Source organism: Sardina pilchardus, chromosome 6 (assembly GCF_963854185.1).
Source record: "Sardina pilchardus chromosome 6, fSarPil1.1, whole genome shotgun sequence".
Classification (NCBI taxonomy): Eukaryota; Metazoa; Chordata; class Actinopteri; order Clupeiformes; family Clupeidae; genus Sardina; species Sardina pilchardus.
In genome coordinates, this window is record NC_084999.1 from 210,271 (window position 1) to 235,886 (window position 25,616).

Here is a 25,616-nt window from a genome sequence, read left to right on the forward strand (position 1 = left end):
TAGTCATTACATATTAGGCCAGTCAATCTAGCTCAAAAAAGGGCCAAAACTTAAACTAATTGCAATAGTAATGGTTCATACTTTTTATTGATCCTTAAACCCTCCTGCATCACATATAAAAAATCTACCCATTTACATTCAGTGGAACATACTTTTATTCAAGGTCAAAGGTAGCAATTTCCAATGCATTTTGGCATTGGGATTTACTACTGGTGAAATGGGTAAAATTTTAAACTATAGATATCAAATTGAAACTTTCACAGTTGTTTACTCACATTAAGGCAATTTTTTTTTTGTATTGCAAGTTTTCTGAAATGTGATGTTTAGATATGCAAATGAGACCAGTTTTACTTAAATATGCAATAATTTGCATATATTTCTAGAAAACTAAATCTGAACAATAGGTACAGTCAACTTCAAAATAATTGCTGCAATCACTTCATATCACCTCAGAAATGAGGAAATCGAGTCACGTCAAAATCAATGCGTTTCAATGGAAGTACATTATAGAACGAATGATTGTCAATGATATGGTATGATGGAAGTATCTCAAGTCACATGCCAAGTCACATAAGGAAGATATTGACCTTTAGACAACATATCAAGTGAGTTGGCATGCACTGAGATACTTCCATCATACCATATCATTGATAATCATTTGTACTTTTTCTGTCCTTGACATATTAAAAAAACTGAAAAACATTTCCACTTTTTTATTTTTTTCACACTTACTACATGTTTAGGGGAACCTATATATAAAAAATCATGGTTCAATTCTGTTGTTTTTTTATAAAATAGAAGCCATTTTATATGCGTTTTTCACTATTTTGCCTCTGTCCCTAGGCCAGACTTTGGGTCTTCGACCTTATCTCACTTAAAATCTAATACTGATATAATTTTAAATTCAAACAGAAAGTATGCATTATAACCCAATTCATTCAAATCTACTATTTGGTTTTATATTTAGTTTCAATTTGGCATATATTAAACATGTTAAATACTTGTCCCTTGGGTTCACCGTCATTTCCACACCTCTGCATAAAATGCCATTCCAGGCTCGGTATTCTAGATTTGTATGCTCAGTAACCATAGCAACTGACACTCCAGAGGGATCCACATGGCTGAATGAAAGAATGGTCCCAGCAGAGGTTAATATTTTTTAGATATATCAAGGTAAATATGAGAAATACTGCGAGTATGTTTATTGTATGTCATTTCTGAATCGCTCATAATTCATTCTGACGGAAACAATTCTTGATTTTTACAATTTCATTAGGTGTAATTTGAGATTATTTAAGGCTAACTCTAAAACTAACACGAACAGGCTAGTCAAACATGAGATATTAGAGGAAAAGTGGGAAAATGTCATTTCCACAACCGTCTTTTCCACATCTGTCTCCATGGTAGTGAAAGACAGGTTAGCTTGGCAAGGACATTGTCTGTGCTTAAAAGCAAAGTAGTTTGCCTATAGTACTACAAATATAGTGTGAACACATATACTTCACATATAATGTCCTGGAGAATGTTTTAAATTGAGATATTTTATTGTTTACAACTACATCTGACATAGTCTCTCTGTTGTTCTTTAAGATGGCACCCAAAACATCAGCAGAGATGTCCAGACTATTCAGGGAAAGACTAAAATCTGATCCAATTAAATATGCTGAGTTCTTAAGGAAAGACAGAGAAAGATATGCAAAGAAGAAACAGCAAGGACTCATTAAGTCTGTCATAGAAATGTCAGTAAGCGACCAAAAAAAAATCAGAAGACAGTGGCGAACGGTACAACAACACAGACGTAAGAAACAAAAAATGGTCTCAGCAGCTGAGAGTTTTATGGCAGGGGCAACACCACCGCAATCACCAGGCGGTGATGAAAATAGCAAAACAAGCCAAATAATCTCAAAAATTGTGGCTGGTAGGATCCACAAAAAATATGGCCTGGTCACCATGGCAAAAAAACAGTTTGGATTCTCTCTAAAGCTTATGAGGACAAACATGACAAGAACCAAAATGACATACACTCGCAAAACCCAAAAAAACAAAGTTAACCAAGATCTGAAGGAAAAGATGACAAACTTTATCGAACGTGACGACAACAGTAGGGCAACAACAGAAAAAAAAGAGACGATTACAAAGAAGAAGAAAAAAGATGCAAAAGCGCTTCCTGACTGAAACAATGAGGCAACTGTACCTGAAATTTAGACATCCTGAGGTCCAAATCTCTCCCGGAAAGGTACTGACTCGATTAAATTTATTCTGGACTCTCTATCCGACCACATAAGGACGTGGGGATACTTCGGTTTGGCTTTAGGGACCCTCTACTCACTACCACGTAAGTGTAGTGTTGTTTGGAACAGTAGAAGAGGTATAAAAATAGCGTTTTGTAGCGGCGAAAGACATGCCCGCGTCACTTCCAGGCTAACGAGTTTTGGCTTAAAACGGTGAGCTCGAACTTTCTCAAAATACATCCGAATGACATGATTTTGGTGTCAACTCAACGTATGTACTCCCAATAGTCCGAAAAATTTATCTTAAGTGCATTTCACTCCGGATTATCCCTTTAACGATAAAACATTTTTCTTTTAGATTGTGTCTACAAGACCGGGAGACATATCTTGGCGGGTCTTAAGCTGCTTCTGCTCAGAGCCCCAAACCTGCCAGTGCTTTGGTCCGCAACATGTGGAATGGCCCGGAGCACAGAGAGCAAAGAGGCCTGAGGCGGCTTTGGGCCCACCAATCCCAACTCTCAAATCTCAAGACATCACTCTTCTACATGAGGGACTGATTGGAAGCTGGTGTGTGGTCCGCTATGATGGGAATCCTTACGCAGGCCTAATCCAAGATGTGAACTCAGAAAATGGAGCCTTGGTGAAAACCATGAGCCGGATAGGCAAGAACAGATGGTACTGGCCTATGAATGATGACATAATTTGGTATCAGCCAGAGGACGTTGTAAAGTTGGTCCCAGAACCTCAGCCAGTGACGAAACGCCACATGATGTTGGGTCCATTAGTGTGGGAGGAAGTACTCACCGAACTTGACTGTGAGTGAACCTTGGCCCGAATACAGGCATTATAACCAAAATCAATCAAATCTAATATATATAGTTTTTTACATTTCTTTTCAATATGGCATATTTTGAACATGTTGAACACTTGTCCCTTGGGTTCACCTGTTCATCTGTGAGTGAACCTTGGCCCATATACACTGCTCTGGTTCAGGGAGTGGTGAAACATTTTCACATTAATTATCATTTTGACATGAGGATGATTGTGTTTTTGATTATATTGTTTTTGTTTCAAAATAATTTGTGACACATGGAATGAGTTATCTTTTGTATTACTACTGCTGTTAGGCCAGTTGTTCATCAATACACTATCCCTGTTTGAAATAAATAATACAGGAATACAGGTTTTATGAAATACAGGTTTTATATCTGAAATGTTATTTTCACCATAACCCGCCTTTCCCGTCATTTCCACAACCACAAATATTTTTTTGTAAAACATAAAAAAAAAAATAATAAAGTTAAGGTAATGATGGTGGTGATGTTGATTATTTAACTGTTGAGGGTAAGGTATATGTATATGAGCTGAAAAATATCAGATTTGAAAATGCCAGAAATATGAATGAAAGGTTTCAGTGGCCTGGTGTTCAGCGTTCTTTTGGTGTTAACTTTGCAAAATCTGTACAGCTGCATTTCAGAGAAATAAATCAATTTACAATTTGGAAAGATGTAAGTGTGATGTGTAACCCAATATATTTATAACTACAAATATTTTATCATTTTTGGTTGAAAACACATGTTTTTGGTCGGTTGTGGAAATGACAATTTATTTTGAGATGTCTGGGGAAAATGTAAAAAAATACATATTATTCCATAAAAATCAGCACAGCCAACTTCAGGGCAGGTATCTAGGCATACTGGGGAAACAAATTACGCAAATAATATTTTAATTAAAAATGTTTCATTTTCTGAAAATGTCCAGGTCCAAAAAGTACCATAGTTGGAGAATCACCCTGTTATGCTTTTTTGAGATGCCCAGTCTACCCAAAGACAGCTACTTAATAAGTAAACAGAACTACGGAAGCCCTGAACCGCAAGTGAAGAAAAAAAAAATTGAGATGCTATCTTGTTATTTCGAGATAATATCTCGTTATTTCAAGATAATATCTCATAATTTCGAGATAATACACATATGTAAAAAAAAATAAGATTTTCTTTTTTTTTTTCCTTCAGATATTATCTCGTTATTTCGAGATAGTATCTCGTAGTATCTCGTTATTTCGAGATGACACACTTAGGTAAAAAAAAAATAAATAAAATTCAACATTTTTTTTTTTACTTTCAGATATTATCTCGTTATTTCGAGATATTATCTCGTTATTTCAAGATAAAAGTAACATCTCGAAATAACGAGATAATATCTCGAAATAACGAGATAATATCTCGAAATAACGACTTAGTATCTCGAAATAACGAGATAATATCTGAAAGGAAAAAAAAAAAAAAAAAAAATCTTTACCTAAGTGTGTTATCTCGAAATAACGAGATAGTATCTCATAATTACGAGATATTATCTTGAAATAACGAGATAATATCTGAAGGAAAAAAAAAAGAAAATCTTATTCTTTTTTTACCTAAGTGTATTATCTCGAAATTATGAGATCATATCTCGAGATATGATCTCGAAATCGGCTCATTCAATGTGCTTAACAGGCTAAACAAAATCAAACATGTGAACGCTAAACTGGCAAGAATGTTAACATTGAAATGTAATTAACAGGGTGTTACATGCAAGAGTGTATGCATGTCTCCTCTGCTGCCCCAACCGTGTCTTGTCTCTATTCTAGGCCTGGGGTGCGTTTCCCAATAACGATGGATAGACGCACTTACGAGGGTTTTCTACGATTCATCTTAAGATCGTTTGGTTTTGCCGACTGTTTCCCGAACATGCTCGTAGCGTGAACGCGCGTGCACAGCTCTTAAAGGTCTCATTCCGCGAGAAACTGTTTAATACTTGTTTTTGTTGAAATACTAGAGGTCTCTACGAGTTGTATTTGCATGCTGCATGTGAAAATTTTCCTCTACCCCCATTACCTGTATCAGGCAATGAAAGAAATCGCAGAGAAAAACGAGCGAATGAGAAAACCCCAACGGGGTGATGTCACTCCGAGAATTAGTACCGCTCTGGTATTCATGGCCTCGCCTCCCACTAGCTTGCTACTGCCCACCGGCAGACAGGAAGTACCAGGGCAGGAAGTTCGTAGCAGATCTCATTTCTGCAGCTCAGCGAACAGCGACCATAGACGTGATGGCGACCGTTTTTGACAGCAACTTGCTATGGCTTCGGAACAACTTCGTTCTTGCTTTATGTGTGGCAATAAAACATTGACATTACATGCATTGCCTGAGAAAGAAGATCTGAAGAGGAAATGGTTGGGTTTTATTTTTGGAACACCACCTGCAACGCTGACTTTTCCAACTTCGGTGCATACAGCATTGGTTTTGCGTCAAGGCTGGTTTTAAAACCTGGATCTGTGCCATCACGACGATCGAGCACTAGCTCATAGGTGGTAAGTAAAAACAAACTTTTCTATCTAGGATGTCTGTCACAAACTAGCATATCGTACACGTTAGCATGCACCACATGGGCACAAGCTAGGTACACTGTTGAACCTACAAAACTCTTAACATAAGCTACGCGTAAAACAACAGATAATTTTAGCAACAATGTTCAACTTAGTCTAATAGTGCATGGGTATTAATCTAGTCTTAACAGCCCAAATGAAAAACCCAATACACGTGAACCAGTAGGGCTAGCAGGCTAAGCTACAAGAGGCTTGTTACTGAAGCTTTCCGTTCGTGTTGCATCTGCTTAACAATGTTCAATGATCAGCTTAGTGTTCTAGTGCACGGGCATTGTGCCAGCTAAACTGGGGAATGAAGAACTCAATACCCTTGCACTTAGGGCTAAGATACACCAGGCACGTTACTGAAGCTTTCCATTCGTGTTGCATCTGCTGCAACAAATAGCTTTGTTGTAATTTATGTCTTCTTGTCATTATTACAGCCTTGTAAGGTTGTTTGATTACTTGCTTACAGTGATTTTATTCTTCCGCACAACACAGACTTTGATGACATCCCCCATTCATGCCAGCACTCAAACAGACCTACCTAGATGTTCGTGTCGGGCTACACGGCTTTCCATGGGTACATTAGCTCCTCACGTCAGAAGCAAAGGTTTGTGATCTAACTTGTCAATGTTTGGGAAAGTGTATTGCTTTACAAATAGAATTGATATTCCTGAATGTCTTTTTGTGCATGTGCAACTTACATCATACCACAGTCGCTGTCTCCATTGGTTTTATGTGAAATAATGACTGTCCTGTGCAATATCAATTGTGACAACCTTTACTTTAGGTACCCAAACAGAATCTGCCATGACAAGCAAAAGTACTGCCACTAGATGCACCATGGGGGCCTGCTACCTCTACGCCCATCAAGTCTGTCCATCCAAGGCCAGCTAACAGACCTAGGGTTGATGATGAAGAGGATGATGATGAAAGTGACATCTCCACAATCATACCAGAACCCCTTGACTCCACCTATGATTTAACTCGGTCGATTAGCACTTCAACTGAAGCATCACAGCCTACGTATGTGTTTTGGGCTATAATTTAATCTAAATGACAATGTTTATTGACAAACATCTTTGTGTTATTGTTTTGCTTGTTAAACTAACATTGTGGATGTCTATAATGCCATTTGTCTCATAGTGATAGCCCCAGCACCAGCTCACAAAGGATCTGTAGGCCAGTGGGGTATACTACGAATCTCGTTGAAAACAACCAGGTTTTCTTTGGATAACCTGGATTGCTAAAAACGAAAGTCGCAATCAGAGTTGAATGGTACTACGAAACTCACTCAAGGATGAATTTGTCCAACTAGGCTTTCAGCTCAGATCTGTGCGCGTTCTCGTGGTTGGGGTGACTTTCACCAATCGGGAAACGTGGAGACGCACAAGACAGCCTAGGTTAACCAACAATTACTTCCGCATTTATGAGCGGCAGAGAAATCTAGGGTGGTCTTTTTTAGTGTCTAACCCATAACATCAAAAAATTGATGGTCATCAAATATTGCATGGTATGCACGTCCATAGTAGTGACATATTTGCACGCGCAACATAGTTAAAAGCGCCTTCGAGTTTCAAAATGTTTGCAGAGGCGGGGCGCAACCTGTTCTAAGTATGACAGATTAGCACACGTGAGATAACTTCGTTTTTGAACATAATGGATTGGTTAGAATTGGCCAGAGGGCGGTAGTTTTTCACGATTTGAGCTATAACTTAGCACATAACCTGCTCCCGACCAGGTTTGGTTGCGAGCATAAGATACCATGGTGATACAGCGACGCTAAAACAAATCCACTTTCGTATGACAGCATACCCTGGCTTTGAGCGCAACATACCTCGCTAACCCACTAATCGAGATTCGTAGTATACCCCACAGATGTCTGCATTGCCTGGCAGAAAGAGCATATTGTAAATTATGTACATAGTTTGGATGTTATTTTTTTGTGTTTTGTATTTTATTATACTTAAAATATACTGTGTGCAAAAAGATAAAGTAATTTGATGAAAAAGGACCTGTTTTGTATATTTCCGTTAGGAGCATCATCCCACAGCTTCCCCCTTTTAGCTAAAGATGGATTATCTTACCTTTCATATTCTGCCTCGCAGGGGGCCTAGTCAACTCTATAAATGTTGAGTGCATTTTGAATGGAGTATATGTATAGGCTGATTTGACATGGAACTACACTCTCATCTGGCGTAATAATCAAGGCAACTTGCAGCTACTGGCACTACTACTGCTTGTTGTCTATGGGGACTATTTTCAGATGCTGCGTACGATATCACTGCGCCTATGGTATGTTTGCAAGTTGCCTTGATTATTACGCCAGATGAGAGTGTAGTTCCATGTCAAATCTGCCTAGAAAAACGCCAGGTTTCATTTTCAGTTGGTCTTATTGCACTTTCTAACTTGAGAGGAGACACGTTTTAAATGGGAAAATTACCAGAAATCTTAGTCACTTTTAAACATGAAGCTAGCAGGCGAGAAGCTAATGGTCTAATCCGATTCAATGATCTATGCTAGGCTGAAGCTAAAAGTTGTATCGCCAGACTCACAGAATGGCTGGATGAACGGGAACAAGGTAAATATCGATTGTTTTGCTCGAGGGGAAGTGGAAAATGAGCGTATTTCCAAAAATGGCGGAATATCCCTTTAAGGCAGACTGGTTCTAATCCTGGGTGAAGGGTCATACAGGCAACGGGGGTATCGGTATCGTTCAATCTTCTAACCACCTGAGCGGTCACACATGAATGAAAACATGTAACCTTTACCAACAAACTTGATTCAACCAAAGCCATACCATAATTCTCATTACCGGAGAAGTCTCCTTGTAGCACACATGTTAATGTGGGGCACACGTGAATATAAACAATATGAATAACCTTTGTCAACAAACTTCCATCAACCAACGTTATGCTAGTTCTCATTACCGGGGCAGTCTCCTTGCAGCAAACATGTTTTGCTTCTGTGGGCATTGTGGCGCTATTCCCGCAAGTGCACCTAGCAATAGGTAGGTAGGTGTTTTTGTTTAGATCATTGTTATGATCAAATGATCTTTGATTGTGTTGGTATCCAGGAATTCAAGCCGTAACTATCATAGGATTAGCAAGCAACGTCAGTGGCTAAATTGCTTTAGTTGTGAAGTAAAATATCTACCTGGAAGGTTGCAAAGGCTGACAGTGTAAAGAAACAAGTCTATGTTTCAGAACGTTGTTTATTTATAACTTGAAAGCATGATGACGATCGCCACAAACGTCCACTTTTAGAATTAAATTTAAGTTGACATGAAAACATTACCATTCCTACTACTATCAGGAAGCGGTTCTTGTGCTACCTATACTTCTTCCTTGGATTCAGGATCATAAACTGGCATGTTGTGCCACAGAAAAGCCTCAATTCTCGACTAGCTGCTAGCAGGCTGCTAGTCGACTCTCGCAATGTAGATTGGAGCAGTAGAATCCTCAGTGACGAACTGGAGGTAGCATCACAGTGCATATTATGCATATTATGCATATTCATGTTGAGAGGCGAAATCCTGTCGTTCGTCCCCTCCCACCTCCCGCAACAAGCAAAAACAGCATGAAACAGACCCAGCAAAGCATTTTTTCGTCTAAAACCAGCTCTCAGGACATTAATTAATACTAAAGATCACCGCAAAATTAACAAAAAAACGATGAGATGAGACCTTTAAGATGCTCTTAAGGGGAGCTATCCACCGAAGCAGTGCTGAATATCTCGCAACTCTGTTAGAAAGAAGACACGTAAGCACGAAGATGACAAGGGCGCGGGAAGTGGGTGCTGAGGGTACTGCATCCCCTGCTATAGCAAAACATTCCTTTTTATCAATACAAAATTTGCCATAAGCTAGCACATTTTGTAGCCTATATAGGCAAATAGTAAAAACAGTTATGAATAGCTTTGAGTAGCCTATCTATAGATATCCATACATTAAATGTTATACAGCCTAGGTATGAAAGTAAGTGAAAGTGACGTGACTCGCTGAGGAGAGATGTTGCAAGCAGGCTAGTTGACTATTTCGAGTCGCAGAAAATATATTAGCCCACAGAAAAGAATAGGACTAGGCCTACTAGGCGACGTTTTTCTCCCGGCAGTAAAACCTTTTGCCGCGATTCATTCCAGCCTACAAATTCAAGAAAGTAAATCATGTATACTTGTAAAATAATTCTATTTGGTCTTGGCTATGCATAACGTTTCCATTCCATCAATGAATGAATGCGGCATTCCAAGAGTAAATTAGGGAGTAAAATGCACTTTAGATCAATTAAGGGATGATTGAGAGTACATACGTTGAGTTGACATCACATCATGTCATTCGGATGTCTTTTGAGAGAGTTCGATTTTACCGTTTTTAGCCAAAAACTCGTTAGCCTGGAAGTGACCGGGGCACGTCCTTTCGCCGCTACAAAACACTATTTTTATACCTCTTCTATACTGTTCCAAACAACATTTCACTTACGTGGTAGTGAGTAAAGGGTCCCTAAAGCCAAACCGAAGTATCCCCAGGTCTTTATGTGGTCGGATAGAGAGTCCAGAATGAATTTAAACGAGTCAGTACCTTTCTGGAAATGTCGCTGCTGCAGCTGGCAACGTTTTAACAACACTTTAACAACCTTTCCGGAAAGGTACTGACTCGATTAAATTCATTCTGGACTCTCTATCCGACCACATAAAGACCTGGGGATACTTCGGTTTGGTTTTAGGTATGTTTTAGATATGTTCCCGCGCGCCTGGAAGATGATGTTTTTAGTAAAACAATAAATTGCTTCTGAAATGACTAACGCATCTCTCCGTTATCACATGTCGTTGCACAAAAACATGTTCACGTAAAAAAAAAAATGTCTGTGAAATGTATTCAATCAACCTCTGTTGTAATTGGTCACGTGGAAAGATTTGTCTATTTAATGGGCACAATCAACACCGAGGGGTTTGGACAACATGGAAAGTAAGCGCAAACAGTCCTTCCGGCCAGACGAAGTGCACCTCCTCATCGAGGAGATTGAGGCGCACAAACGCGTAATTTTTGACAGATTTAAAGGTGCCCACACCAATCTGCAAAAGCAGAAGGTGTGGGCACAAATAGCAGAGAACCTGCCAGCCTAGCGAAGAAAAAAGCTGCTGCTGTACGGCAGCAGATAGCTGCAACAGGTGGAGGCAGCAGCACAGCACCTCCCTGGCCTGGGTATCCTGGGGACCACTGCGTCACTGGGGATCCCTGGGGGCATAGATGTCATGGGGGGCATCGACCATGAACAGCCAGGGACCTCAGGAGGACCACCACCCCCACCCCAGGAATCCAGGAGCCCCTTACACAACATCCCTCCTGCTGCTGCCTCTCCTGCTCCTGCTCCTGCTGCTGCTCCTGCTTGACCTGCCACCTGCCAGTGCAGCCAGGACCTGGTACAGCTGGAGAAGGAGTATATGTATAGGCTGATTTGACATGGAACTACACTCTCATCTGGCGTAATAATCAAGGCAACTTGCAGCTACTGGCACTACTACTGCTTGTTGTCTATGGGGACTATTTTCAGATGCTGCGTACGATATCACTGCGCCTATGGTACGTTTGCAAGTTGCCTTGATTATTACGCCAGATGAGAGTGTAGTTCCATGTCAAATCTGCCTAGAAAAACGCCAGGTTTCATAATTGTGTGCTATTGTGATTGTGTGCTTGATAGAAATGTAGCGCCTGCGTAGCTGCAGCGTAGTTCTGCCGGGTATACTTAATACGTCATTCATTCATTACCTTCGACCAATCACCAGGCTACATTGGCTTTATTAATGACTCTGCCCAGGCACCTGCCTTGTTGCTTTCAGGTGCCGATTTTCGATGTTCTCCCTCACGACGAGGGTCACGGTTCATTCGCTTATAGCCGCCTTCACGCTACACGTTACTTCCTAATGCCATTTCAATGTTGCATCAAATTCTTAGCGGACGTAGTCTACGAAGTCGAGTACCGGGAGTCGGCTAGCCTACAACCAATGCAGTAGGCCAACTCAGGACCATAGACCTAAACTCAGGACGCGGAAAACACAGCGTCGTCGCAGAAGAGGCAAGTTAACAGTTTACTGAAAGATCTTTACCTCGTAGCACTCTGGTTTCATGCGCCTAGATAGCTCACTCTTTGTTGACTTCTGCAAGCCCTCACAACCCGCGTCAAATGTGATGCAGCCTGATCTGGGAATCTCTCGCTTTCATGCGGTTTATAATCCACGGATAATTCGCACTCTTCCGTAATTGCTCTAACCCGTCGAGAGGGTCTATCTTCATACCTCAGGCTAGCCCAATTTAAACAACATTTACGTTAGAAACGCCGATTCAACTAGGCCTACATTCCTAGCTCACATTTCTCCACAAACACTCGTTATAGGCCATGTTTTGTTTGCACTATCTTAATCAGGCGTAGCCAGTAAAGGCATGTTCACATTCGCGTATGATACGACGGATTTCGACTAGCTAGCTGCTATCGGTTAACACGTTAGCCCGTCACGCTTACTCAACGCGATTACCTAAACTTTAGCATTACGCTCATTTACACCTTTAACTCGTAATGATAATCGCCGGCTTCACCAAGCGTTACTACAATCAACGCATGTGTAAAAGTTATTCCAGTTAATATTCGTGACATTTCGCCACGGCCCCGGTTTCGCTAATTAGCCCGTCTCTGTTGGCTGAGTTGTGGGATTCGCTTAATGCTCCACTGGCGTCGGTAGTGGTACAGTTTGTCTTACGGTAGGCTTGCTGTCCAGGAGACGGCCCGTCGGCTACAGCATAGAAGCGTTTGCTCCAGTCTGTTGCGGTCTATCCGCGTTCTTCGAATTCTTTCCTTCCACGGAAGTAAATCCATTATCGGCAACAGGCCTCGCTGTAGGCTCCTGCACGTCGCTCGTCATTCGTCTTGGATTCTCATATTAATCTACTTCTACTCGCAGGTTACTTAATCATCACGCATCGTCGTCTACTCGCTAATCGACTATAGGTACGAGGCCATGTCGCAGTTTAACTAGCTGCTGGCCTACACAGCTAAGACAAAATACCCAGACTTCGATTTGGACATTCATTCACCTCGGCATATCCCACGGCGCCTGAAGGCAGCAACATTCGGTCATTGCGTGACATTCTCACAGCCTTTTAATCAATGAAATCTTTCTCAGGTAGTCATGATTCATGAACATTGTGGAAAACTTTACAGCTTGTTAAGCCTCATCCAGATGCATAGCCATCATATCACAATCATGATTAGGTTTCAATTATCACCATGTAATCTCAAGTCATCACATCAATCATGCGGTCTCCATAGTAACTGTCAATCATGCTGTCTTTTGACCATGTGGCTCGAACTTTATCGTCTTATAGTGGAACTCATATAGCCGACTCTCACAATCCTAGTCAGAATGTGAGTCTGAATCTTATCCATTCAGCTGTGATTACTGGGAGTGTTCAACCAATACAGAGCGATGGCTCTGCACTCACTGGATAGACCTCACCAAACAGAGCAACGAAATAACCAACAACGTAGCCTAGGCTTTATCTTCTGGTCTTTACCACATATTGGTTGGTCTAAGTGTTCAGAAATCGTTGTGCGAATCAGTGAGGCCTAACTGCATGGAAAAAATATGCATCCATAGCGTTTCCGTTGCAATCAAAATCAACCAAGGAGTGGACGTCACTGTCGTTCATCTGTCCATCATCGTGTAAAGCCTGCCCTGACAGTTTAATCAGTATGTTCAGCTCTGGGTTGAAAATAGTTCAGCTCTAACGGAGCTATGCCAGACCTAACTTCCCGCTGGAAAATGATGTAGGCGGGGCCAAATTCGGCTCCATCCAGGCTAGAACTCACCGGCCTCTCCACTGTAGGCCTACATTAACTTACTAATTAGCTATGGTTGTACTTGTGGTTACGTATTTTCATCGGTCTCGGTTCTGATATTATCGTTATGTCATTTTACTCAACGTGCAGCCTATCCTACCATGCCTAAGTTTAGTTAATCTCTCATCACGTCATAGACTTCATCGTGTATCGCGTGTCATGCATTGATTCATGGCGTGAAATCAAATTCCTCATCACGGTATGCAAATCCATGCTATACATCTCGGCATAGGCTACTCTCAAAGCTCGGCGTGTGAGCGTACGAGCAATCAGCGCATCATGCTGAGCTGCCCTATGTCAGATGGGCGATTGTTCTCGTGTGTCGAGTTGCGGAAGGCTACCTAGAAACGGGAGCCGCCTTGCCAGTCTGGCCTGCAGAGAAGGTCCACATTCGCAGGTATTCGTCTTGTCTCTCTCAGGCTAACGTCGGCCTTGCACTGTAGCCTCTGTTCATAAGATTATACAGTCGCTGACTAAACTCCAAGGCCGGTCAGATTGAGAGTCATACAGGAGCCACGGTGCGCTCCAGTCAACTGCATCATGCTACGTTAGGTGCTTATCTTGGTAAACAACTTGTAAATCATTGTACAATCTCCAATGAAAAGAGGGCAATCGGGGCACAGATTGCAGGACTTTTCTTAAACTCATGTCTCAGGCGGTGTAGGCCTACTCAGGTGCTGAGCTACCATATTAGTTTCTCTCACAAATGTCGATCATGCACTATCGCTCGACCATAAGCATATATCTTGTCATTGCATTAGTTCATTCAACTAGTCATGCTATCATATTCCATTGCATAGCATCACCTTATATCCATAGGTTAAAGAGAAACTATACAGGATTGGCGATTTCATCTAGTTTCGGTTTCGTTTTTAGTTTTCGCTCGTTTTATGCTTGCATTTTCTCTGCAGAGCTTCCCCGACAGCTTTAGCGTGTATATCTATACATGTATAGGCTATATTTAAATAAATTGCAAGCGTGGTTTCTCGTCCCAGATTTCCAGATGTAAACAAGGAGCGATCGTCTCCTGCAGAAAGTGGCATAGGGTCTCTTTAAGTATTAATTAACCGTTGGTATCTTCCGGCTCGTGAAAATCCTTCGAATGTCATAGGCTACAATTACATGCCCACAAGTGCCAACGTTCCATCAAATACTTACTCGCTCGTTTGTTTGGCATATCGCATAGTTACGCATGTCCTTGCTTTTGCTTTCTCAGAGGCATTAATGTGTGTCGGATGAGATTTCTTTTTGCTACCTCGTAAAGTTTCTGATTTCGTTCTGCTAATGCACCTTTATCGGTCGTCCTTCGAGGGGTATTCCGAGAGCAAGGAGCTTAGGGTTAACTCGCCTTCAAACCTGCTCTCAGGTCCGATAGCTTCATCTTTATAGGATGGTAACCTCTCCCTGGTAGCCATAGCACATTGTCATGAGTTACACCATCATGATTCTAATCTGCCATGGATCCCCTTAACACCAATACGCTTTCTCCGGTAAATTTTCATTTAAGCAAGTTTCCTTGCCTTCTACCCACCCGTATACCTCATTCTCATTTTTTCTCGCAAGCTTATCAATCATCCATAATCATCATCCATAATCACAATCATCATCATCCATCATCCATAATCAACCATCATCCATCATCATCCATCATTATCTATCATTCATCATCATCCGTAATCATAATCATCCATCATCCATCATCATCCATCATTATCTATCATTCTCTATCATTCATCATCATCCGTAATCATAATCATCAATCATCATCATCAATCATTCATCATCATCCTACATAATCATAATCATCATCCATCATCATCATCCATCATCATCCATCATCATCCATCATCCATCATCATCATTCATCATCCATCATCATCCATCATCATCATCCATCATCATCATCCATCATCATCCATCATCATCCTCCATCATCATCCATCATCATCATCCATCATCATCCATCATCCATCATCATCAATCATTCATCATCATCCGTAATCATAATCATCAATCATCATCATCAATCATTCATCATCCTCCATAATCATAATCATCAATCATTCATCATCCTCCATAATCATCATCTTCATCATCAATCATCAATCATCATCATCATCATCAATCATTATCATCATCATTCATCATCATCAATCATCAATGATATCAATAGACTCATGGCCAACTCGGGCCTTCGACTCATGGCCAACTCGGGCCCCCCATTCTATCTATTTACACTCTAGCCTCACTCTATCTACACTGTCTATCGGCACATGGTTATAGTTCTGTAAATACAAACACTTCCTCAGCAACAATGAGCATTTCATAATCCTCATACCTTTACTTGCAAATACTGGTGGTGGTTACTTAACTCAATTCTACTTTACTCAGTTTCTTGCTTTATACTGGACCCCAAGAATTACCTCAACTCGCACAGCCGGCACCTTAAATAATGGGTCCAAGCAGTGGTAAATTATCCCATGTCCTCACTGCCCTTTCTTCAGTCTCATACGATCACGAAATCACTCAACTGTTATTAATCACTTATCACTTCTCAATCATTATCAATAGTCATCATCAATCCTCATCATCAATCGTACCAATCGACTCATGGCCAACTCGGGCCTTCGACTCATGGCCAACTCGGGCCTTCCACCCGTACAACAACTTGACCTGACTCGACTTCAGTCGTACAAATCAATTAAAGGGTGCTAGGCCTTCTTGATGCCCCTTTCCAGGTTAGTCGTTTTCATTTACTTATAGTATCACATGTCTTCTAATCATTCATTATATTCATTGAGATCACTTGGCCTGTAGCTAAGGACTGCCCTGTAGATCTTCAGATCTAAAGACGGTCAAGTGATGCCATTCGGCTAAGGTTTCTATGCCAATTTATGACTTACTTCATATACCTACATTCTCTCGCTCTTTCAGTTTAACAGGATAATAAAACATAAGCTGTTTAATATTGTTCTTTATTTCAGTGAAGATGATCCAGCTAAGCTTCCAGTAACCTTATTTTTGGGGGTAGGCTTCGCCCTCATTCAGTGAAGACGATCCAGCTAAGCTTCCAATGGGTAACTTATTTTTGGGGGTAGGCTTCGCCCCTGCTTCTCGTTCCGGCAGGATTTGCCAGGGTCCGCACACTCAGTGACCTGGACCTAGGACGGGGCCTACGCCAAAGACTCTCATTGTTGCTAATTTCTATTCTGATTAAAATCTTTGTTAACTTCAGTTATGTCTCTGAGTATTCCTGGCTGAAATGTAGCGCCTGCGTAGCTGCAGCGTAGTTCTGCCGGGTATACTTAATACGTCATTCATTCATTACCTTCGACCAATCACCAGGCTACATTGGCTTTATTAATGACTCTGCCCAGGCACCTGCCTTGTTGCTTTCAGGTGCCGATTTTCGATGTTCCCACCCTCCCTCCCTAATCACCACCAGGTTGGTCCTCGTCCAGTTGTCCAGGGGGTAGGCTTCGCCCCTGCTTCTCGTTCCGGCAGGATTTGCCAGGGTCCGCACACTCAGTGACCTGGACCTAGGACGGGGCCTACGCCAAAGACTCTCATTGTTGCTAATTTCTATTCTGATTAAAATCTTTGTTAACTTCAGTTATGTCTCTGAGTATTCCTGGCTGAAATGAGCCAAACAGTTTTGATTGGGCTTTACTTTGGAATGCCATTTCACCTGAATACTTTTCCTCTCTTTCCAGATGGTCCAAGTGAGCCCCACAATTAATACATTGTTTTGTACATCACAGCCTGTGCAAAACCTTTAAAATTAAGTAAGCATTTAGCCCCACACTTTTCAATGGGAATAACTTCATCATACTTTATGAACATTTCACACCAATTTCCTTACACCTTGTAGGTTCTTAACAACTAGTTATCCTCGGGAATGTAGAATAATGACAAAGAAAGCATGTGAACCATCAGTTGTTAAAGCCAATACACATGACACAGTTTCACTAATCATGTAATGATGCTGCCTTTGTTGCATGTGTCTGGGCCATAAAGAACATGCAGAACACTACCTTGACTAATGACAACCGTTATTGCCTGCCTGCGCGTGTGTGTGTGTGTGTGTGTGTGCGCGCGCGCGCGCGCGAGAGAGAGATAGCCTAATTCACTGATTTTCTCAACTTATGCAGCACCGTACCGGCACGACAGGCGGCTCAAAGGGTGGGTAAGGAAGGTTACATGCTGCCACTCAGACATGCCACCACTACGACATGCTTCCATTTAGACATGCCTCTATTTCAACATGCTGCTATTTCGACATGCTGCCAATCCGACACATTTTAGTACCCCCATTCCGACAGTTTACAGATCCTATTTTTTTCCAAGTCAATTTAACGGACCCTATGAGCCCGACGGACGCAAAGTGCGTCAAAAAACACACCCATTCTTCTATGTTACATTGCTCTGCGATTCTTAGTCACAGTGAGATGAGACCTATATTGCATGAAAGAGCAGAACCGGGGCTTTCCAACGAGACTAGACACGTGTCTGTACGATCAAGTATGAAAATAGAAATAAATCAAAGTATATCATATTTAGTTTATATTGCTCTGCGTTCCCCCACACAGCCACTGCTCTCGCTTGAATTACTCCGGGACCAGGCATCGCACAGACATAACACGCATATCAAATGAAAGAGGAGAAACAGAGCTTTCCATTGATACCAAACACATCGATCCTTTTGTGTTATAGAAACAGACGAAGTGACAAACAAATAAGAATCATATAGCTTCGGCTACCGCTACTTTCGTTTGATTTACTCGTGAAACCGTGGTCAAAAAGATATGGCTTGCATGTCAGATAAAAGAGGAGAGCTAGATCCACAGATACCAAATACAACCTTCTAGGCCATAAAACAGACGAAGTGACAGCAAAATAATAACTCAATTTAGCTCCACTTAGTCCACGAATAATGAGACAGAGAAGAAAACTTGCCATGTCTATGAACTGCTTTCACTTCCCCGAGTCGCGCACGCAACAGACACATAACCATATCAAGAAGTCTTCACAATGACATTTTAAATGTGAATTTTTATTATTTTACACAATTGGATATAGTTATGACATTAATAGCCTATTAATGACCTCATGTCGGAATGGCACGTTGTTTGAAAAAAAAGTTGAATACCGCCACTGCGACCATGAAAAAAAAAAATGTTGGAGTGGTGGGACTTTTTCCCTTAAAGAGACATGCCTCCACTACGACAATTGGACGTCAATGTCGGAGTGCTGGTATGGCGGTAGCCGGTAAGGAAAGCCATGGCAGTGAGCTACATCCCAGTACTGAGACAGAATTTCCACCTCATGATCACCTCCCGACACACCACCAGGCTTCTATGTATGTACCCTGAACTGAACGCTTTCATTCAGTAGATGGAACGCACATATGTGGCAGGAAACGCCCTCTTCCCCCCTGTTATCTGGAACGTTTTTGGCCGTTGTTCCGATAACAGGACCAACAACCTTGTGGAAGGTACTGTCAGTATTAGATCCCTTCCCCTGATCTAAGTTTTCTCAACATGCATGAGAACACGCATACTAGGCTACTAAGGGCCGTTGCTCTTTTGAATCAAGCTGAAATAATCTAGTTGCCATTGTTTTCAGAACAAAGACACCTACCTAGTGCTTTCTCGTCATATTCATTTGACTGATTTTGATGAGAGTTTGAGTTATTTGAAGACGTCTCATCGCCAAAACGAGCACATTTCTTTTCAGGGGCCTTTTCCATGCGGCTCTCTCGTGTCCACCAGCTTTCGCGTCCCATGACAGCGCCAGGGCCTTCGATAGCTCACTTGGTAGAGCGGAGGACTGTAGGTGAACAACCGGCCATCCTTAGGTCGCTGGTTTGACTCCGGCTCGAAGGAAGCCATGCTTTTTGGTGGTGTCTTTGTCCGTGTCCAGGCCGACGCCGGGCAAAAATCAGCTTTCCCTGACCGGGAATCGAACCCGGGCCGCGGCGGTGAGAGCGCCGAATCCTAACCACTAGACCACCAGGGAGACATGGGGCTTGAGCTGTACACGAGTGCACCTGAGCTCTTGCTCTGTGCGGGGCAGGCTGCGGGAGACGGCTTCACAGCAGAAACTGTTTTTCTTTTCAGGGGCCTTTTCCATGCGGCTCTCTCGTGTCCACCAGCTTTCGCGTCCCATGACAGCGCCAGGGCCTTCGATAGCTCAGTTGGTAGAGCGGAGGACTGTAGGTGAACAACCGGCCATCCTTAGGTCGCTGGTTCGACTCCGGCTCGAAGGAAGCCATGCTTTTTGGTGGTGTCTTTGTCCGTGTGCAGGCCGACGCCGGGCAAAAATCAGCTTTCCCTGACCGGGAATCGAACCCGGGCCGCGGCGGTGAGAGCGCCGAATCCTAACCACTAGACCACCAGGGAGACATGGGGCTTGAGCTGTACACGAGTGCACCTGAGCTCTTGCTCTGTGCGGGGCAGGCTGCGGGAGACGGCTTCACAGCTGAAACTGTTTATCTAATCAAATCTGACCAAGGGCCGTTGCTCTTTTGAATCAAGATGAAATAATCTAGTTGCCATTGTTTTCAGAACAAAGACACCTACCTAGTGCTTTCTCGTCGTATTCATTTGACTGATTTTGATGAGAGTTTGAGTTATTTGAAGACGTCTCATCGCCAAAACGAGCACATTTCTTTTCAGGGGCCTTTTCCATGCGGCTCTCTCGTGTCCACCAGCTTTCGCGTCCCATGACAGCGCCAGGGCCTTCGATAGCTCAGTTGGTAGAGCGGAGGACTGTAGGTGAACAACCGGCCATCCTTAGGTCGCTGGTTCGACTCCGGCTCGAAGGAAGCCATGCTTTTTGGTGGTGTCTTTGTCCGTGTCCAGGCCGACGCCGGGCAAAAATCAGCTTTCCCTGACCGGGAATCGAACCCGGGCCGCGGCGGTGAGAGCGCCGAATCCTAACCACTAGACCACCAGGGAGACATGGGGCTTGAGCTGTACACGAGTGCACCTGAGCTCTTGCTCTGTGCGGGGCAGGCTGCGGGAGACGGCTTCACAGCAGAAACTGTTTATCTAATCAAATCTCACCAAGGGCCGTTGCTCTTTTGAATCAAGATGAAATAATCTAGTTGCCATTGTTTTCAGAACAAAGACACCTACCTAGTGCTTTCTCGTCGTATTCATTTTACTGATTTTGATGAGAGTTTGAGTTATTTGAAGACGTCTCATCGCCAAAACGAGCACATTTCTTTTCAGGGGCCTTTTCCATGCGGCTCTCTCGTGTCCACCAGATTTCGCGTCCCATGACAGCGCCAGGGCCTTCGATAGCTCAGTTGGTAGAGCGGAGGACTGTAGGTGAACAACCGGCCATCCTTAGGTCGCTGGTTCGACTCCGGCTCGAAGGAAGCCATGCTTTTTGGTGGTGTCTTTGTCCGTGTCCAGGCCGACGCCGGGCAAAAATCAGCTTTCCCTGACCGGGAATCGAACCCGGGCCGCGGCGGTGAGAGCGCCGAATCCTAACCACTAGACCACCAGGGAGACATGGGGCTTGAGCTGTACACGAGTGCACCTGAGCTCTTGCTCTGTGCGGGGCAGGCTGCGGGAGACGGCTTCACAGCTGAAACTGTTTATCTAATCAAATCTCACCAAGGGCCGTTGCTCTTTTGAATCAAGATGAAATAATCTAGTTGCCATTGTTTTCAGAACAAAGACACCTACCTAGTGCTTTCTCGTTGTATTCATTTGACTGATTTTGATGAGAGTTTGAGTTATTTGAAGACGTCTCATCGCCAAAACGAGCACATTTCTTTTCAGGGGCCTTTTCCATGCGGCTCTCTCGTGTCCACCAGCTTTCGCGTCCCATGACAGCGCCAGGGCCTTCGATAGCTCAGTTGGTAGAGCGGAGGACTGTAGGTGAACAACCGGCCATCCTTAGGTCGCTGGTTCGACTCCGGCTCGAAGGAAGCCATGCTTTTTGGTGGTGTCTTTGTCCGTGTCCAGGCCGACGCCGGGCAAAAATCAGCTTTCCCTGACCGGGAATCGAACCCGGGCCGCGGCGGTGAGAGCGCCGAATCCTAAACACTAGACCACCAGGGAGACATGGGGCTTGAGCTGTACACGAGTGCACCTGAGCTCTTGCTCTGTGCGGGGCAGGCTGCGGGAGACGGCTTCACAGCAGAAACTGTTTATCTAATCAAATCTCACCAAGGGCCGTTGCTCTTTTGAATCAAGATGAAATAATCTAGTTGCCATTGTTTTCAGAACAAAGACACCTACCTAGTGCTTTCTCGTCGTATTCATTTGACTGATTTTGATGAGAGTTTGAGTTATTTGAAGACGTCTCATCACCAAAACGAGCACATTTCTTTTCAGGGGCCTTTTCCATGCGGCTCTCTCGTGTCCACCAGCTTTCGCGTCCCATGACAGCGCCAGGGCCTTCGATAGCTCAGTTGGTAGAGCGGAGGACTGTAGGTGAACAACCGGCCATCCTTAGGTCGCTGGTTCGACTCCGGCTCGAAGGAAGCCATGCTTTTTGGTGGTGTCTTTGTCCGTTTCCAGGCCGACGCCGGGCAAAAATCAGCTTTCCCTGACCAGGAATCGAACCCAGGCCGCGGCGGTGAGAGCGCCGAATCCTAACCACTAGACCACCAGGGAGACATGGGGCTTGAGCTGTACACGAGTGCACCTGAGCTCTTGCTCTGTGCGGGGCAGGCTGCGGGAGACGGCTTCACAGCAGAAACTGTTTATCTAATCAAATCTCACCAAGGGCCGTTGCTCTTTTGAATCAAGATGAAATAATCTAGTTGCCATTGTTTTCAGAACAAAGACACCTACCTAGTGCTTTCTCGTCGTATTCATTTGACTGATTTTGATGAGAGTTTGAGTTATTTGAAGACGTCTCATCGCCAAAACGAGCACATTTCTTTTCAGGGGCCTTTTCCATGCGGCTCTCTCGTGTCCACCAGCTTTCGCGTCCCATGACAGCGCCAGGGCCTTCGATAGCTCAGTTGGTAGAGCGGAGGACTGTAGGTGAACAACCGGCCATCCTTAGGTCGCTGGTTCGACTCCGGCTCGAAGGAAGCCATGCTTTTTGGTGGTGTCTTTGTCCGTGTCCAGGCCGACGCCGGGCAAAAATCAGCTTTCCCTGACCGGGAATCGAACCCGGGCCGCGGCGGTGAGAGCGCCGAATCCTAACCACTAGACCACCAGGGAGACATGGGGCTTGAACTGTACACGAGTGCACCTGAGCTCTTGCTCTGTGCGGGGCAGGCTGCGGGAGACGGCTTCACAGCAGAAACTGTTTATCTAATCAAATCTCACCAAGGGCCGTTGCTCTTTTGAATCAAGATGAAATAATCTAGTTGCCATTGTTTTCAGAACAAAGACACCTACCTAGTGCTTTCTCGTCGTATTCATTTGACTGATTTTGATGAGAGTTTGAGTTATTTGAAGACGTCTCATCACCAAAACGAGCACATTTCTTTTCAGGGGCCTTTTCCATGCGGCTCTCTCGTGTCCACCAGCTTTCGCGTCCCATGACAGCGCCAGGGCCTTCGATAGCTCAGTTGGTAGAGCGGAGGACTGTAGGTGAACAACCGGCCATCCTTAGGTCGCTGGTTCGACTCCGGCTCGAAGGAAGCCATGCTTTTTGGTGGTGTCTTTGTCCGTTTCCAGGCCGACGCCGGGCAAAAATCAGCTTTCCCTGACCAGGAATCGAACCCAGGCCGCGGCGGTGAGAGCGCCGAATCCTAACCACTAGACCACCAGGGAGACATGGGGCTTGAGCTGTACACGAGTGCACCTGAGCTCTTGCTCTGTGCGGGGCAGGCTGCGGGAGACGGCTTCACAGCAGAAACTGTTTATCTAATCAAATCTCACCAAGGGCCGTTGCTCTTTTGAATCAAGATGAAATAATCTAGTTGCCATTGTTTTCAGAACAAAGACACCTACCTAGTGCTTTCTCGTCGTATTCATTTGACTGATTTTGATGAGAGTTTGAGTTATTTGAAGACGTCTCATCGCCAAAACGAGCACATTTCTTTTCAGGGGCCTTTTCCATGCGGCTCTCTCGTGTCCACCAGCTTTCGCGTCCCATGACAGCGCCAGGGCCTTCGATAGCTCAGTTGGTAGAGCGGAGGACTGTAGGTGAACAACCGGCCATCCTTAGGTCGCTGGTTCGACTCCGGCTCGAAGGAAGCCATGCTTTTTGGTGGTGTCTTTGTCCGTGTCCAGGCCGACGCCGGGCAAAAATCAGCTTTCCCTGACCGGGAATCGAACCCGGGCCGCGGCGGTGAGAGCGCCGAATCCTAACCACTAGACCACCAGGGAGACATGGGGCTTGAGCTGTACACGAGTGCACCTGAGCTCTTGCTCTGTGCGGGGCAGGCTGCGGGAGACGGCTTCACAGCAGAAACTGTTTATCTAATCAAATCTCACCAAGGGCCGTTGCTCTTTTGAATCAAGATGAAATAATCTAGTTGCCATTGTTTTCAGAACAAAGACACCTACCTAGTGCTTTCTCGTCGTATTCATTTGACTGATTTTGATGAGAGTTTGAGTTATTTGAAGACGTCTCATCGCCAAAACGAGCACATTTCTTTTCAGGGGCCTTTTCCATGCGGCTCTCTCGTGTCCACCAGCTTTCGCGTCCCATGACAGCGCCAGGGCCTTCGATAGCTCAGTTGGTAGAGCGGAGGACTGTAGGTGAACAACCGGCCATCCTTAGGTCGCTGGTTCGACTCCGGCTCGAAGGAAGCCATGCTTTTTGGTGGTGTCTTTGTCCGTGTCCAGGCCGACGCCGGGCAAAAATCAGCTTTCCCTGACCGGGAATCGAACCCGGGCCGCGGCGGTGAGAGCGCCGAATCCTAACCACTAGACCACCAGGGAGACATGGGGCTTGAGCTGTACACGAGTGCACCTGAGCTCTTGCTCTGTGCGGGGCAGGCTGCGGGAGACGGCTTCACAGCAGAAACTGTTTATCTAATCAAATCTCACCAAGGGCCGTTGCTCTTTTGAATCAAGATGAAATAATCTAGTTGCCATTGTTTTCAGAACAAAGACACCTACCTAGTGCTTTCTCGTCGTATTCATTTGACTGATTTTGATGAGAGTTTGAGTTATTTGAAGACGTCTCATCGCCAAAACGAGCACATTTCTTTTCAGGGGCCTTTTCCATGCGGCTCTCTCGTGTCCACCAGCTTTCGCGTCCCATGACAGCGCCAGGGCCTTCGATAGCTCAGTTGGTAGAGCGGAGGACTGTAGGTGAACAACCGGCCATCCTTAGGTCGCTGGTTCGACTCCGGCTCGAAGGAAGCCATGCTTTTTGGTGGTGTCTTTGTCCGTGTCCAGGCCGACGCCGGGCAAAAATCAGCTTTCCCTGACCGGGAATCGAACCCGGGCCGCGGCGGTGAGAGCGCCGAATCCTAACCACTAGACCACCAGGGAGACATGGGGCTTGAGCTGTACACGAGTGCACCTGAGCTCTTGCTCTGTGCGGGGCAGGCTGCGGGAGACGGCTTCACAGCAGAAACTGTTTATCTAATCAAATCTCACCAAGGGCCGTTGCTCTTTTGAATCAAGATGAAATAATCTAGTTGCCATTGTTTTCAGAACAAAGACACCTACCTAGTGCTTTCTCGTCGTATTCATTTGACTGATTTTGATGAGAGTTTGAGTTATTTGAAGACGTCTCATCGCCAAAACGAGCACATTTCTTTTCAGGGGCCTTTTCCATGCGGCTCTCTCGTGTCCACCAGCTTTCGCGTCCCATGACAGCGCCAGGGCCTTCGATAGCTCAGTTGGTAGAGCGGAGGACTGTAGGTGAACAACCGGCCATCCTTAGGTCGCTGGTTCGACTCCGGCTCGAAGGAAGCCATGCTTTTTGGTGGTGTCTTTGTCCGTGTCCAGGCCGACGCCGGGCAAAAATCAGCTTTCCCTGACCGGGAATCGAACCCGGGCCGTGGCGGTGAGAGCGCCGAATCCTAACCACTAGACCACCAGGGAGACATGGGGCTTGAGCTGTACACGAGTGCACCTGAGCTCTTGCTCTGTGCGGGGCAGGCTGCGGGAGACGGCTTCACAGCAGAAACTGTTTATCTAATCAAATCTCACC

At 44.3% G+C, this 25,616-nt stretch overlaps 8 non-coding genes across 8 annotated transcripts; all 8 read right to left on the bottom strand.

The window, feature by feature from the left end:
• Positions 1-19,472: 19,472 nt before the first annotated feature.
• Positions 19,473-19,544, bottom strand: trnae-cuc (transfer RNA glutamic acid (anticodon CUC)). The gene has a single exon. It is a non-coding gene; the product is annotated as a tRNA-Glu (tRNA).
• Positions 19,545-19,855: 311 nt separating this feature from the next.
• Positions 19,856-19,927, bottom strand: trnae-cuc (transfer RNA glutamic acid (anticodon CUC)). The gene has a single exon. It is a non-coding gene; the product is annotated as a tRNA-Glu (tRNA).
• A 486-nt stretch (positions 19,928-20,413) lies between these two features.
• trnae-cuc (transfer RNA glutamic acid (anticodon CUC)) lies at positions 20,414-20,485 on the bottom strand. Its single transcript has one exon. It is a non-coding gene; the product is annotated as a tRNA-Glu (tRNA).
• A 486-nt stretch (positions 20,486-20,971) lies between these two features.
• trnae-cuc (transfer RNA glutamic acid (anticodon CUC)) lies at positions 20,972-21,043 on the bottom strand. The gene has a single exon. It is a non-coding gene; the product is annotated as a tRNA-Glu (tRNA).
• A 1,602-nt stretch (positions 21,044-22,645) lies between these two features.
• Positions 22,646-22,717, bottom strand: trnae-cuc (transfer RNA glutamic acid (anticodon CUC)). Its single transcript has one exon. It is a non-coding gene; the product is annotated as a tRNA-Glu (tRNA).
• Positions 22,718-23,761: 1,044 nt separating this feature from the next.
• On the bottom strand, positions 23,762-23,833 carry trnae-cuc (transfer RNA glutamic acid (anticodon CUC)). Its single transcript has one exon. It is a non-coding gene; the product is annotated as a tRNA-Glu (tRNA).
• A 486-nt stretch (positions 23,834-24,319) lies between these two features.
• Positions 24,320-24,391, bottom strand: trnae-cuc (transfer RNA glutamic acid (anticodon CUC)). Its single transcript has one exon. It is a non-coding gene; the product is annotated as a tRNA-Glu (tRNA).
• Positions 24,392-24,877: 486 nt separating this feature from the next.
• Positions 24,878-24,949, bottom strand: trnae-cuc (transfer RNA glutamic acid (anticodon CUC)). The gene has a single exon. It is a non-coding gene; the product is annotated as a tRNA-Glu (tRNA).
• Between the last annotated feature and the right edge of the window lie 667 nt (positions 24,950-25,616).